This window comes from Balaenoptera acutorostrata, chromosome X (assembly GCF_949987535.1).
Source record: "Balaenoptera acutorostrata chromosome X, mBalAcu1.1, whole genome shotgun sequence".
Lineage (NCBI taxonomy): Eukaryota > Metazoa > Chordata > Mammalia > Artiodactyla > Balaenopteridae > Balaenoptera > Balaenoptera acutorostrata.
The window spans coordinates 126,348,944-126,361,724 of NC_080085.1; the positions used below are offsets into that span (position 1 = coordinate 126,348,944).

Below are 12,781 nucleotides of genomic sequence, written 5' to 3' on the forward strand. Positions count from 1 at the left end.
ACCTAAATAGACATTTCTCCAAAGAAGATATACAAATTGCCAACAAACACATGAAAGGATGCTCAGCATCATTAATCATTAGAGAAATGCAAATCAAAACTACAGTGAGGTATCACCTCACACCAGTCAGAATGACCATCATCAAAAAATCTACAAATAAGAGATGCTGGAGAGGGTGTGGAGAAAAGGGAACTCTCTTACACTGTTGGTGGGAATGTAAATTGATACAGCCACTATGGAGAACAGTATGGAGGTTCCTTAAGAAACTAAATATAGAACTACCATACAACCCAGCAATCCCACTACTGGGCATATACCCTGAGAAAACCATAATTCAAAAAGAGTCATGTACCACAATGTTCATTGCAGCTCTATTTACAATAGCCAGGACATGGAAGCAGCCTAAGCATCCATCATCAGATGAATGGATAAAGAAGATGTGGCACATATATACAATGGAATATTACTCAGCCATAAAAAGGAACAAAACTGAGTTATTTGTAGTGAGGTGGATGGACTTAGAGTCTGTCATACAGAGTGAAGTAAGTCAGAAAGAGAAAAACAAATACCGTATGCTAACACATATATATGGAAGCTAAAAAAAAAAATGTTCTGAAGAACCTAGGGGGGGACAGGAATAAAGACGCAGATGTAGAGAATGGACTTGAGGACATGGGGAGGGGGAAGGGTAAGCTGGGATGAAGTAAGAGAGTGGCATGGACATATATACACTACCAAATGTAAAATAGATAGCTAGTGGGAAGCAGCCACATAGCACAGGGAGATCAGCTAGGTGCTTTGTGACCACCTAGTGGGGTGGGATAGGGAGGGTGGGAGGGAGATGCAAGAGGGAGGAGATTTGGGGATATATGTATACGTATAGCTGATTCACTTTATTATACAGCAGAAACTAACACACCATTGTAAAGCAATTATACTCCAATAAAGATGTTAAAAAAACATTAAAAAAAAAGTTTAAAGAAAAGAATTTATGAGGTTTTAGGATTAAGTTTTCAGAAAAGTTCATCTCAGTGACTTTATTCATTTACAATTGAGTGGCCAATTGGCTCTGTCCTTGGTGCTGGAGATCCAACAGTGGAAAAAAAGATACATGAGTATTTGACTCTTGTGAAACTTTCATTCAACTTGGAGGGGAAGAGAAATAAACAAAAATTAGGAAAAATATGAAAACTTCAGAGAGGGTCAAGTGCTATGAAGAAAATAGGCCATGGTAATTAATTAGGGAGAAGCTGGGGAAATGACTAATTTAGATAGGATGGTCAGTTATGATTTCTTTGAGGCTTGAATAAGGAGAAGCTAAGACTTTTGACCTAGGACCTGGATAATAAGAAAGAGCTAGTCAAGTGAATATCTGGGTGAATAGTATTGCCAGTGGATTGAATAGTGAGTCCAAAGACCTGAAGATGGGAATGAGTGTGGCATATTGAAGGAAGAGAGAGATTAAAATGTAGTTAACATTGGGGAAAGTAATAATTGATGAGACTAGAAAAATAATGGGAGCCAGAGGATGTTGTGCCTTATAGGCTACATGTGAAGTTTGAATTATCTGTAAGTGCAATGAAAAGACATTGGGAGAGTTTTTAGCATGGTTGTGACATGATATCACATTGCCTGTGTTTTTCCATTTGGCAAATGATGCAAATTATATAACTTTTTACATTGCTGCAAGGAAATTTAGATCCACAGTAAATTCTTGACCACAGGATATGGATTAGTTTATGACTACATGTATATTGATTATCTTATTCTTTTTTATTTCTGCTATGAATTTCATTTATATGTAGCTTGTATTGTAAAATGCCTCAAAGTATTTTTGAAGAACTGATAACATGAATCATATAATATGTTCTGATTTGACATAAGAGCACTGAACTTGGATTCGGTAACCTGCATGCTATGCTGGTTTTAACACTAAATTATTCATGTGAATTTAGGATAATCATTTAACGTCTTGGAGCCTTAATACCTTGATCCAAAAAATGAGGAAATTAACACTTCTTATTTCTCTGCTTCTAAGGAATATTGTGTGGAGAAGACTGAGACTGGATATAGGCAGATAGTATAAAGCTATAAATATTCAGTACATATTTCTTAAGCTTTTTCTATGGGCCAAAAATTAGATATTAAAATTTGGGGATTTAAGATAGACTTTTACAAAAAGGATCTGATAAAGTTATGTTAAATATAAAGTACCAAACATTTTTAATCTGTGTATATTTCATATGGAAAAATAAATATTGGATGTCTTCTCAAGTTATGAATCCTTCCTAGACTTTTTTTTAATGAGGAGATTGAAAATCCTGACAAACTTGAAATTTGAATCAGGAACCATTCAAGTTCAATGCTGAAATTAGGAGGAAAGTTTGAACAAGTTTTCTGTGTGCATACTCATCAGAATTACTGCTAATGGCTATGAGCAAAGTTTAGCTGATGAATTATTCAGTTTGATATCAATCTTGTCTGTTGCCACAGACTTTTGAAACAAAGAATGCTTTGCAACTCTTAAGAATATACCTTTAGGCAACGAAGGAAATATTACTTGACATCCATAGTCCATGCTTTTAAAGATTATTTAAAGTTTAAGTAAATTGCATAAGAAACTTTTAATTCCTATAACTTTTGCATAATTTATCTTACCTTTTTTTTTATTAATTAATTTATTTTTGGCTATGTTGGGTCTTCGTTTCTGTGCGAGGGCTTTCTCTAGTTGCGGCAAGCGGGGGCCACTCTTCATCGCGGTGCGGGGGCCTCTCACTATCACGGCCTCTCTTGTTGCGGAGCATAGGCTCCAGACGCGCAGGCTCACTAGTTGTGGCTCACGGGCCCAGTTGCTCCACGGCATGTGGGATCTTCCCGGACCAGGGCTCGAACCCGTGTCCCCTGCATTGGCAGGCGGATTCTCAACCACTGCACCACCAGGGAAGCCCTTACCTTTTTTTTAATCAAACCCTTGTGTGTGTTTTGCTATGAGATACTCTTATCTCCATGTGTACGTTATTTTAACCCTAGATAGAACTGACTTTATAAATATTAACACTACAGGGGTCGCTAATGAGAGGACTCCATAAAAGTCAAGTGCTCCATGAATCACATTTTGGAAGCCACTGGATTATAGAAAACTACTACCTATGCACTGATTCCAGCCTTCAGAACTGCAATGATTAATGTCTTTCCATTTTGTTCATATCAAAATTTAAGTACCTTTTCATGGCATTCCACAACTTAAGAAATCTTCTCTCCTCATAACTCCTTACACTTCCATAGAATTGCTTTGACCTCTCCACCTTTACTTTTCTCCCCATCAATAGCCACTTCTTGCCAACCTTAAAACTATGTACCATTGAAGACTCAATCTTCTCTAATATTATTTCACATGTCTGGAATACATACATACATACATACATGCATACTCCTTCCTCTCCAGTGATACAGGGCTTTGCCAACTCATTATTTATTCCATGTTTCTCCACAACCATCATGAAAAGTGGTTGTGGCCCTGGGGAAACAACCAGTGAAGGCTGCCCAAGAATATCATCCATAGAAGGAAGCTGTTCTGTAGATACTTCTCATCGGAACCCTAGGATAGACAGAAAAAACATTAAGGTGCAGCATCTATGCCATCACTCCAAATGAGTGGGATATAATGCAGCCACCCATGTTACTGTGCCCAAGAAATGGGCCTATTTCAATTACTGTAAATTCTTTGAAGATAGAGACTGCATTATTTATCTTCATATTCATATTTCTCTGCATGTTATGTGGTACAAATGAGACCTTCCTACATACTTGTCGAAATGAACTGCAGTAGAGTTGTGAGACATTGCATACCATTTGTTTGTAATTTTTTCACAATATCACTGCTCATCTTTTTCATAGAAAGAAAACAATGAAAGGTTTTTCTAACTAGGTAGACTAAGTGACAGAGGTCTCAAAATTTTCATGAAGAAATTGAAATGTATTTTTATAAAGCAATGTATTATGCAGACAAAAATGATATTACTATAAACTTTTAGAATATCAGTTATCAGAGAAACATTAGAAAGCAGTTTTGTAAAGCACAGATTTGAGTTGGGACAGATCTAGATTCAGGTGCTAGTTTTTCTACTTACAGGCTGTGTGACCTGGACCAGGACTTCAGCTTCTTTAGCTGTATAATGGACATAATAATAGTACCAACTCATGAATATTTAGCTAAGATAATGCATATGACATACCAGGCACTGTAAGACTTAGCAATAATTGCTGCTTTTAGAGGAAAATTAGGTATTGGGTAAAACACTAGGTTAGAAAACTTACTAGGTCCACTTTCACATTTAGCATCTAATTCTTAGAAAAGTTCTTAGAATCTGGGCTGGGCAGACAGAATCATGATCAATCTGACCACTACTGCCTACTACCTCCTACTCTTTATTTTTCAAGTAGCTTCCTGGCAACAGGCCCCACAGAGTCTCTGTCCCCACATCCCATACCCCAATTCAGCTACCAGCAGTCTCTTTTTCTTTCCTCCTTCCCTTCGCCATACAGGCTGAGTCCTAGTCTTTATTTTCCTTTTTATCCCTCAATGCCTTGAAGAATGTAATTTAACTCACCTTGTGTTTTCATCTGTGAAGCAAGGATAATAACCTTCCTATCACCTTTGCTCAAACACACATGGTAAGAATTAATGAAATAAAGCGTAGACTCAGCTTCAGAGATAATAAAGTCTAAGAAATGTCAAAGTTCTCTAAGGTCTTTAGAAAAAAATAAAGTTTAATATGTATAAAGATAGCAACATTACAGCATTGATATGCTGAATTTGTTGTCAGAAAAATTATTTTGTCTTCCTAGATATGAAGTAAAAACTGCATGCATTAACTCACCCAATTTTAGCTAGAAATCACCAAATCATAGAATATTTGAGTTGGATGGGAGCTTTGAGATCATGCAGTTCAACTCCAATGTGTTGACATGAAAACTGAGGCCCTAAGAAGGGAAGTGACCTCCCTAAATTCATGCAGCAGTTTAGGAAAAGTACCAGGTAAATTCTCATTATGCTGTTGTGAAACAAGACAAAAAAATATACTACATCAATATTTTTCTAGGTAATTACCATGACTCAAAACCTCCCAGTGGAAGCCCTTTGACCTTAATGCAAAGTTTCAGAAAATTATTCTATCAAGAATTCCAAAATGTAGGAGAGAGAAACAGCCCTGGCATCACATCCTTCCACCACTCTCAAAACATCTCAACAGAACAAGAGCTGCTTTTAATAAACCTCAGAATAGAGGAGAGTATGGTGATCATTTTCAGCAGTATCATCTGGACCACAGAAAGTTCTGGTTACCCAGCAAAGACTGAAACCAAACTTAGTGCAAGAAACTAAATGGAGTGCCTCGTTGTTCTCAGTCAACGACAATTACATAATATTTGGGATACCTTTTTCTCCTCAGTGATCTGTGGCTTCGGTTTAGCACGAAAGTGAAAGAGTAATGGAACTATTAATCTTCATTACCCTAATAGTCCTCAAAGTCCTATTAAGGTAATGAAGATAGAAACTATTCCATCTTCTTCACATCATTATGGTCATTGACGACCTGAGAAGCAATATCAGCCCCTCTCCACATCGGTGCTCTCTTATTTCCAACTCTAAAATGGAGAGGATTTTCTAAAGGCAAGGGGTTATGGTTTTGAAATTGAGATTGATGTTTACTAGAAATTTTACACTCTAGCCTAAAACTGGCAGCAGAAACATGTCTCTCAAGGTATTCAAAACATACACCAAAATACCTAACCGGTATGCCTCCAAGAGAATACATATTTTGGAAGAAGCTCCTTGGTAAATGTTTAAAATACATTTAGAAACTCAATTGGTGAGATTCTATAGCTTCAAATCTGATTATAAGCACAGACCAGGGTTATACCTCAAAAACAAAACTGAACAAAAGTTTGGGCACTCAGTGAGAAAAAGAGTATTCAGCTCCCAGCATCCATAATGAATTGGGACATAGCACTGAGCAAATCTTAGGGAAATACTGAAACTTTCTCCCCACCCTCCCTCTCACTGCTACCAATTTTCGCTGTACAAGACATTTCTTCACCCAAACCCTTAGAAACTATTCACTTGATTCTTCAGATCCATGATAATCTGCTTCCCATGCCCTTCAGAGTGAGCCTCAGCTGGCCCCTGAGTAATGAAAGACAGTGGTTTTCGAGTTTGGTTACACATTAATATCATCTGAGGAGCTTTACAAAACCCCAGCGCCTCAGTTCTACCCCAGACCAATCAAATGAAAAGCCGAGGGTAGAATCCAGACGTAGGTATTTTTGAAAGCTCTTCAGGTGATTGTAGTATGTAGCCAGGTTTAAGAATCCCTGTAATAGTGTACCTTCTGCAGGCCGCTGCCGCTTCAGAGCCTTGAAGGAATATGCCCTGCTGCCCACCATCCCCAACTCCACCTACCCCAAGTTCCTGAACCAAAGAAGTCTGTGGAGGTCTCCAAAGCGCATGGTACCTTTTGCTATTGTTTTATTGTTCAGCCAAGATGAATGCCAAATGAGAGATAATTGCTGAATTGTCACAGGATATAGACAGACCAGGACATAGACTCAAACATGTGGAATACACCCAGTGCCAGAGCAGATGGATATGGAAAGAAGCCAAAACTTTCTCCAAAAGGGACAGCTGGGGATGAATTTGGGAGTCATCCAGCTTTGGTTAATATTGAGCTTGAAGGTGATGATAAGCTCCCTCCATCTCTAGGAAATAAAATCAGGGCCAGGATTACGATCAAGCAACTGAGGCACTCAACGAGGGCACAGAATTTTAGGAGCCATCAACAAAATCAGTAAATCGGACTTCCCTGATGGTCCAGTGGTTATGACTCCGCGCTTCCACTGAAGAGGGCGTGGGTTTGATCCCTGATCAGAGAACTAGGATCCCGCATGCCATGTGGTGCGGCCAAAAAAAAAAAAAAAAATCAGTAAATCAAAATGCACATTATTCTAATGTAATATTTAAAAATTTGAAATCAGTGAAAAATCTATGTTGGACAAAATTTTAAATAAATATAGGATCCAACCCTGCACTTGAATAACTCAGTCACTTCCCTCATCCTAACCCAGGCTCTGTCCAATTCTGTCACCCCAGTCCTGGCCCTGAGACAGATGCATCCAGGCCCCAAGCCCACCTAAAACCCAGAAGAGGATGCTACTCTTATTCAAGAGAAAGGTAATGGGACTCCTACCCCAATACCTCATGAGATGACTAGGCATGAAATAAATTGTACCCTGAGCTTCTTTACCTACAGCTCGTCAGGAAAGCAACCATTTTTACCCCCAAATAATCTAATGAAACCTCACCATGATCCTCCCAATATAAATCCAAAGCTGTGAAATGAGAAGAAAGGATGAGAAACCCTAGGGAAGGAATTTTCCCCAAAGTCCTGCTTGGTGTATTGGAAGGCAGTGGAAGAATGTGATGGAATGGATAGAAGGAGGCAGCTATTTGCCTGTTGCTTGACTTTTTACGGTTAAACCTCTTGATAGCTCTGTCTCCAGATCAAGAATCCCTAAAATGATTCTCTAATGGTTAAATTTCAGGCATCCAGTGGCTTTGGGAGAGACGTAGGGATGGAAAATTTCCAAGTTCTCTCCATGGGGTACTCATTAAAATAATAGACTTAAGAATGAATAAATGAGTGAATGGATGAATGGGTGGGCACCAGCTGTCTCTGCATTAGAATAAAATCTGTTGTCTACATTTTCAAGGTCACACAAAAAGATATGGTGGAGTCAGCAATGAGAACCCTGGCTTGTCAATTCAATGTTCATTATTGCTCAAAAAATGTTACATGAAGTAAAATAAAATTAAACCAGTACTATCAAGAAAAGTGTTAGCAATAGATATATATTAGGAAAGAGGATTTTTGCTTTATATAATAGTTGGTTGGAAATTTAAAAGCATTTTTTATAATTAAATCTATTCATATATTAATAAGAAAACTGAGATGCTCATTTAAAAAGTAGGAACTAAACAAAAATCATGCCCATATACATCAAAAAATTAGAAATTAAAATTATGATATAAACATTAAAAATTGTAATCAAAGAAATACAAAACTAAATAGTTATATATACCATTTGTTACCTATTAAATTATAAAAGATACTGATGCTCAAGGATGACAAAGTTTTATGAAACAAGAACCAGATATTGCTGGCAGAATTATAAATTAGTACAAATTTTATAAACTTATGGAAAGAAACAGCAATCTATAGCAACCTTCAAAAATTTTCAAGAAGTATGACATACAAATTACACTTTGGTGACTATATCATAAGGAAATAATCATAAATACAGACATATATTAATAAATAATGATGACCCTCTCAGAGTTATTATATAATAAGAAAAAATAGAAAAATGTAAACATTTAACTGCAGGGAATGTGATAAAATAAATTAGAGCACATTCATGTGATCGCATAAAATGCAGGCCTTTAAATTTTATTTGGAAAAATGTGGGAAAATGTTGATTATATAATGTAAATCGGAATAATACAGAACTGTATATCCAGTTTACTCTAAAAGAAAGACTGGAAAAGTAGTGACCCTACGTGGAAAAGTTGTTATCTCTGATAGTATAAATATATATTCTAAAGTATCAATAATGAGCTTATATAATTTTTATAATCAAACATATAAATAATACATAATTTAATTGGATCCTCATAAAGGAATGGATTCCTGGATCATTATACCTCTGTCTTTGTTTTCTCCATATAACCTGCTGTCACTTTTCCTATGAAAATGTTTTGTGAATTGTGGTTTTACTGCCTCTATGGAGGATAAAATATTATATCTTTTATAAAGCCATAGTTGAACTACTATCTATGATATTCTCCAATTTCCTGTATCAAAATTACATCCACATGACATAATATTGCTTTTTTTAAGGTAAAATGGTTTGGCTCAGGCAAGTTTCTTTGGTTATACACTGACAAAGTTTATTAAAAATGATTACATCAACATGGGGATGTAGCTCAGTGGTAGAGCACATGCTTTGCATGTATGAGGTCCTGGGTTCGATTCCCAGCATCTCCACTTGATTTCTCCTTGTTTAATTCTTGGAAAATATGGCTAGTGCAAGTGCAGATCTGAGTTTAAAAAATTATTACATCAAGATAAATATAATTAACACTGCTGTACATTATATACGAAAAATTAAGAGAGAAAATCCAAGGAAAAATATTTGTTTTTTCTACTTCTTTAATGTTGTATCTATATGAGGTGATGGATGTTCACTGAACTTTTTGTTTGTTTGTTTGTTTGGGTTTTTTTTGACCGCACTGCGTGGCATGTGGGATCTTAGTTCCCCAACCAGGGATGGAACCCACGCCCCCTGCATTGGAAGCACGGAGTTTTAACCACTGGATGGCCAGGGAAGTCCCAGATGTTCACTAAACTTATTGTGATAATCATTTCATGATATATATAAGTCAAACCATTGTGCTGTACACCTTAAACTTATACAGTGCTGTAGGTCAATTATATCTCAATAAAACTGGAAGAAAAATATTTTTTGAGCATCTACTATGTGCCTTGTACTGTGTTTGGCACTGGCATTTAATGGTAAACAAGGCATAATTAATTCTTGATATAATCAATTTTAAAGCCTATTTGAGGAGATAATAAGAAAAGAAACACAAAAATAAGCAAATAATAAAAAAGTGTTCAGAAAGAATAACCAGGAGTTGTTGAGACAGGGGAAACCTACTTTAGTACTTTACACTGGGTTGCCAGGAAAGACATCAGGGAATGTGTGGTATTTGTACTGAGACCAGAATGACGAACAGAAGTCTGCCATGCAAAGATCCAAAAACAGACCATTGCAGGCAAAAAGAACTGCTAGTGTAAAGACCGTGAGGTAAAAAGTGATTGCATATTCCAACACTATCAAGGAATCCAAGGCTGGAGTGGTTGATGAGTTATGGGGAAGAGCATACAGATATGGTTGGAAAGAGAGGTAAGGGTCAGATCATACAGGATCTTGTAGCTCCTGTTAGGAGTTGGAATTCTGTGTTAAAATTGGTAAGGAAGCACTGGAAGTTTTTAAACACACAGAAGAAATTTGATGTATTCTTTTTAAGTCACTTTGTCTCTTGTAGGGTAGGTGAATTGTAGCAGGAAAAGAGAAAGGAGACAATTTAGGAGGCTCTTCAAATGACCCAAATGTGATATGATTACGGCTTAGACTAAGGTGGAGAAGTGGAAATGAGAAAAGTAGATGGTTTTAAGGAATATTACTGGAGGGAAATCCAACAGTGTCTGTTGATGGATTGGAAGTATTCTGAGCCCAATTTGGTGGGGTTGGGGAACAAGTTGCCCTGAGCTATCTTCTTAGCAGGTCTTGGTGGCTTACCTGGTGATGTAACCCAAACCTTCATTCTTGAGTGCTCTGAGACCTGAGTCTGGGGATGATGCACTTGTTTATTCACAGTTACAATGGGGCAAGAGAGTACCAGGAGGCACCAGGAGAACACCTGGGATCCACACGTAATCCTCTTGGCCTCAGTGGGGAAAAAGAAGCCCTGCCTTAACCTGATGATCAGGACCAGTTGTACATGCCAGTATGGTGACTCTTCCTTTTACCTGCTGGTCCTTGGACATAATGAATACAAAGTGTCCTGGTGGCAGCCGTAGCTTGCCATTACTTATGCCCCCTGGCAAGAGTGTGGCCCCTTTGTGAACTAGACCCTCCAACCCCACAGAGCCCTGAATGATGAGGACAGGAAGCACACAATTCCCCAGTGGGTCATTGAGAGTGGTGGTGTGAGGCCAAACTTGCTGCCAAACCCTTGGTTCCCAGATACATGTACCTTCATAAGGGAGACACAGTGTCATATAGAGGCCCCTGATTTAATAAATGCACTCTAGTACACTGCATTGCAAAGGATGACATCCCATCCTTTCAGAGGATTTCTTTTGACCTGGCACTTTAGTTGTATCTTTAGAAGGTAGTTCCACTGTTCTATGCAGCCAGCTGTTTCTGGATGGTGTTGTATGTGATGTGGCCAGTTTTATGGGCCCACTTCTGCACATCCTTTTCTGTGAAGTGGATACTCTGGTTAGATGCTATGTTGTATGTGGGATACCAGGCCTATGGACCAGGAATTCCATAAGCCCACAGATAGTGGCTAAGATTCTATAAGAAGAAAAGCAAACTCATGTCTGGATGAGTATCTGTTCTTATGAAAATGAAATGCTGGCCCTTCCAGAATAGATAGGCCCAATGTCATCACCTTGCCACAATGTGGCCATTTGATCTCCCTGTGGAATGGTGTCATACCAGGTGCTCAGCATTGGTCTACGTTGCTGACAGGTCGGACATTCAGAGATAGCAATAGCTATGTCAGTGGAAGTCCATGTTGTTGGGTTCACATGTACCTCCATGTCTGCCACCATGGACACTCCATTCAAATGCCCATTATGCTACTTCTGGGATGGCTGATGAGAAAGGCCAGTAATGTCAACTGACTGAGTCATTTCATCAACATGGTTTTCAGTGCCTCTCTGTGATGAATACTTCCTGGTGAGCATTAATGTGTGATATAAATGTTTTCATACTTCATGCCCACTCCCGTATGTCTATCCACATGCTTCTTCCTTAAACCTCTTTGTCTTTGTCTTCTAGTCTTTGTCTTTCCAAGCCCCAGATTAGAAAGCTAGTCCATTGACCCCTACCCAGGAATCTATATATTCTCACCTTAGGCCCCTTATCCCTCTACACAAAGTAGATAACCAGGTGCACATCTTACCCTTGGGATGATTTTGCTCTACTCTATCTTGTAAGGTTAGCCACTGTGAATGTGGCTATGTTGCCACTGTCCATTTTTGCTTTTCATTCCCATAGCATGCTCACTCATCCATAAAACACGTTCGGAGTTTTCCTCTTCTTCCAGTCAGTCATGCAGGAGTCCCTTGCAAGCCAAGGAAGGGCACTGGTGCAACTCTTTTGGGTAACAAAAGTTCTAGGCTACCAGTTCATGTGGCTTACTTGTGCCCTCTTGTCTTGCTTGGGTTGATTGCAGGATGTACATTTCCATTCCATGAGGGACTGCTTCTAGGCATGTCTGAGTGTATAATTTGTTGAGTCCAACAGAAGGGACAGTTCTGAATGCATCTTTACTTGGTGACCCATGGTCAAGTGTTCTGTTTCTACCAGAGCCCAGTAATACTCCAGGACTTGTTTCTTAAAAGTCATATACTTTTCTATGGATGGCATAGCCTTATTCCAGAATCCCAAGGGCTTATATTGTGAATATCCCATTGGAGCATATGCTCCAAACTGCATCCTTTCCCAGTACTTATATCTTCAACACTATAGGGTTTATTTAATTTTGTGGCTCAAGTGACAAGGATAATGGCACTGTGGCTTAGACCTGCTCCACTGCTTTTTTGTCCTTGGGCCTGACTCAAAACTGGTAGATTTCCATGTCCGAAGGTGTATAGGGTAAAGCAATACTCCCAGGTATGGAATTCTAGGCCTCCAGAATCCAAAGATGGCTACAAAATGCTGTGCTTCCTTCTTTGTGATGGGGAATTCAAGATGGATACAGAAATGTGTCTTTTGCTTTGGAGGGGACATCCCAACATGCCCCTGAACACTGGAAATGTAAAAATTTCACTGAAGTTGCAGGTCCCTAAAATTTAATAGGGTTTATCTCCCACCCTCTGGAATACATGTGCCTTAACAAGACCTCCAGTCTATTTGTCACTTCTTT

The 12,781-nt window shown here is 38.4% G+C and overlaps 1 non-coding gene and 1 pseudogene across 1 annotated transcript; both read left to right on the forward strand.

The window, feature by feature from the left end:
• LOC103007785 (tRNA pseudouridine(38/39) synthase-like) overlaps positions 1-12,781 on the forward strand; it is a 188,828-nt pseudogene that overhangs the window by 92,206 nt on the left and 83,841 nt on the right.
• TRNAA-UGC (transfer RNA alanine (anticodon UGC)) lies at positions 9,030-9,101 on the forward strand. The gene has a single exon. It is a non-coding gene; the product is annotated as a tRNA-Ala (tRNA).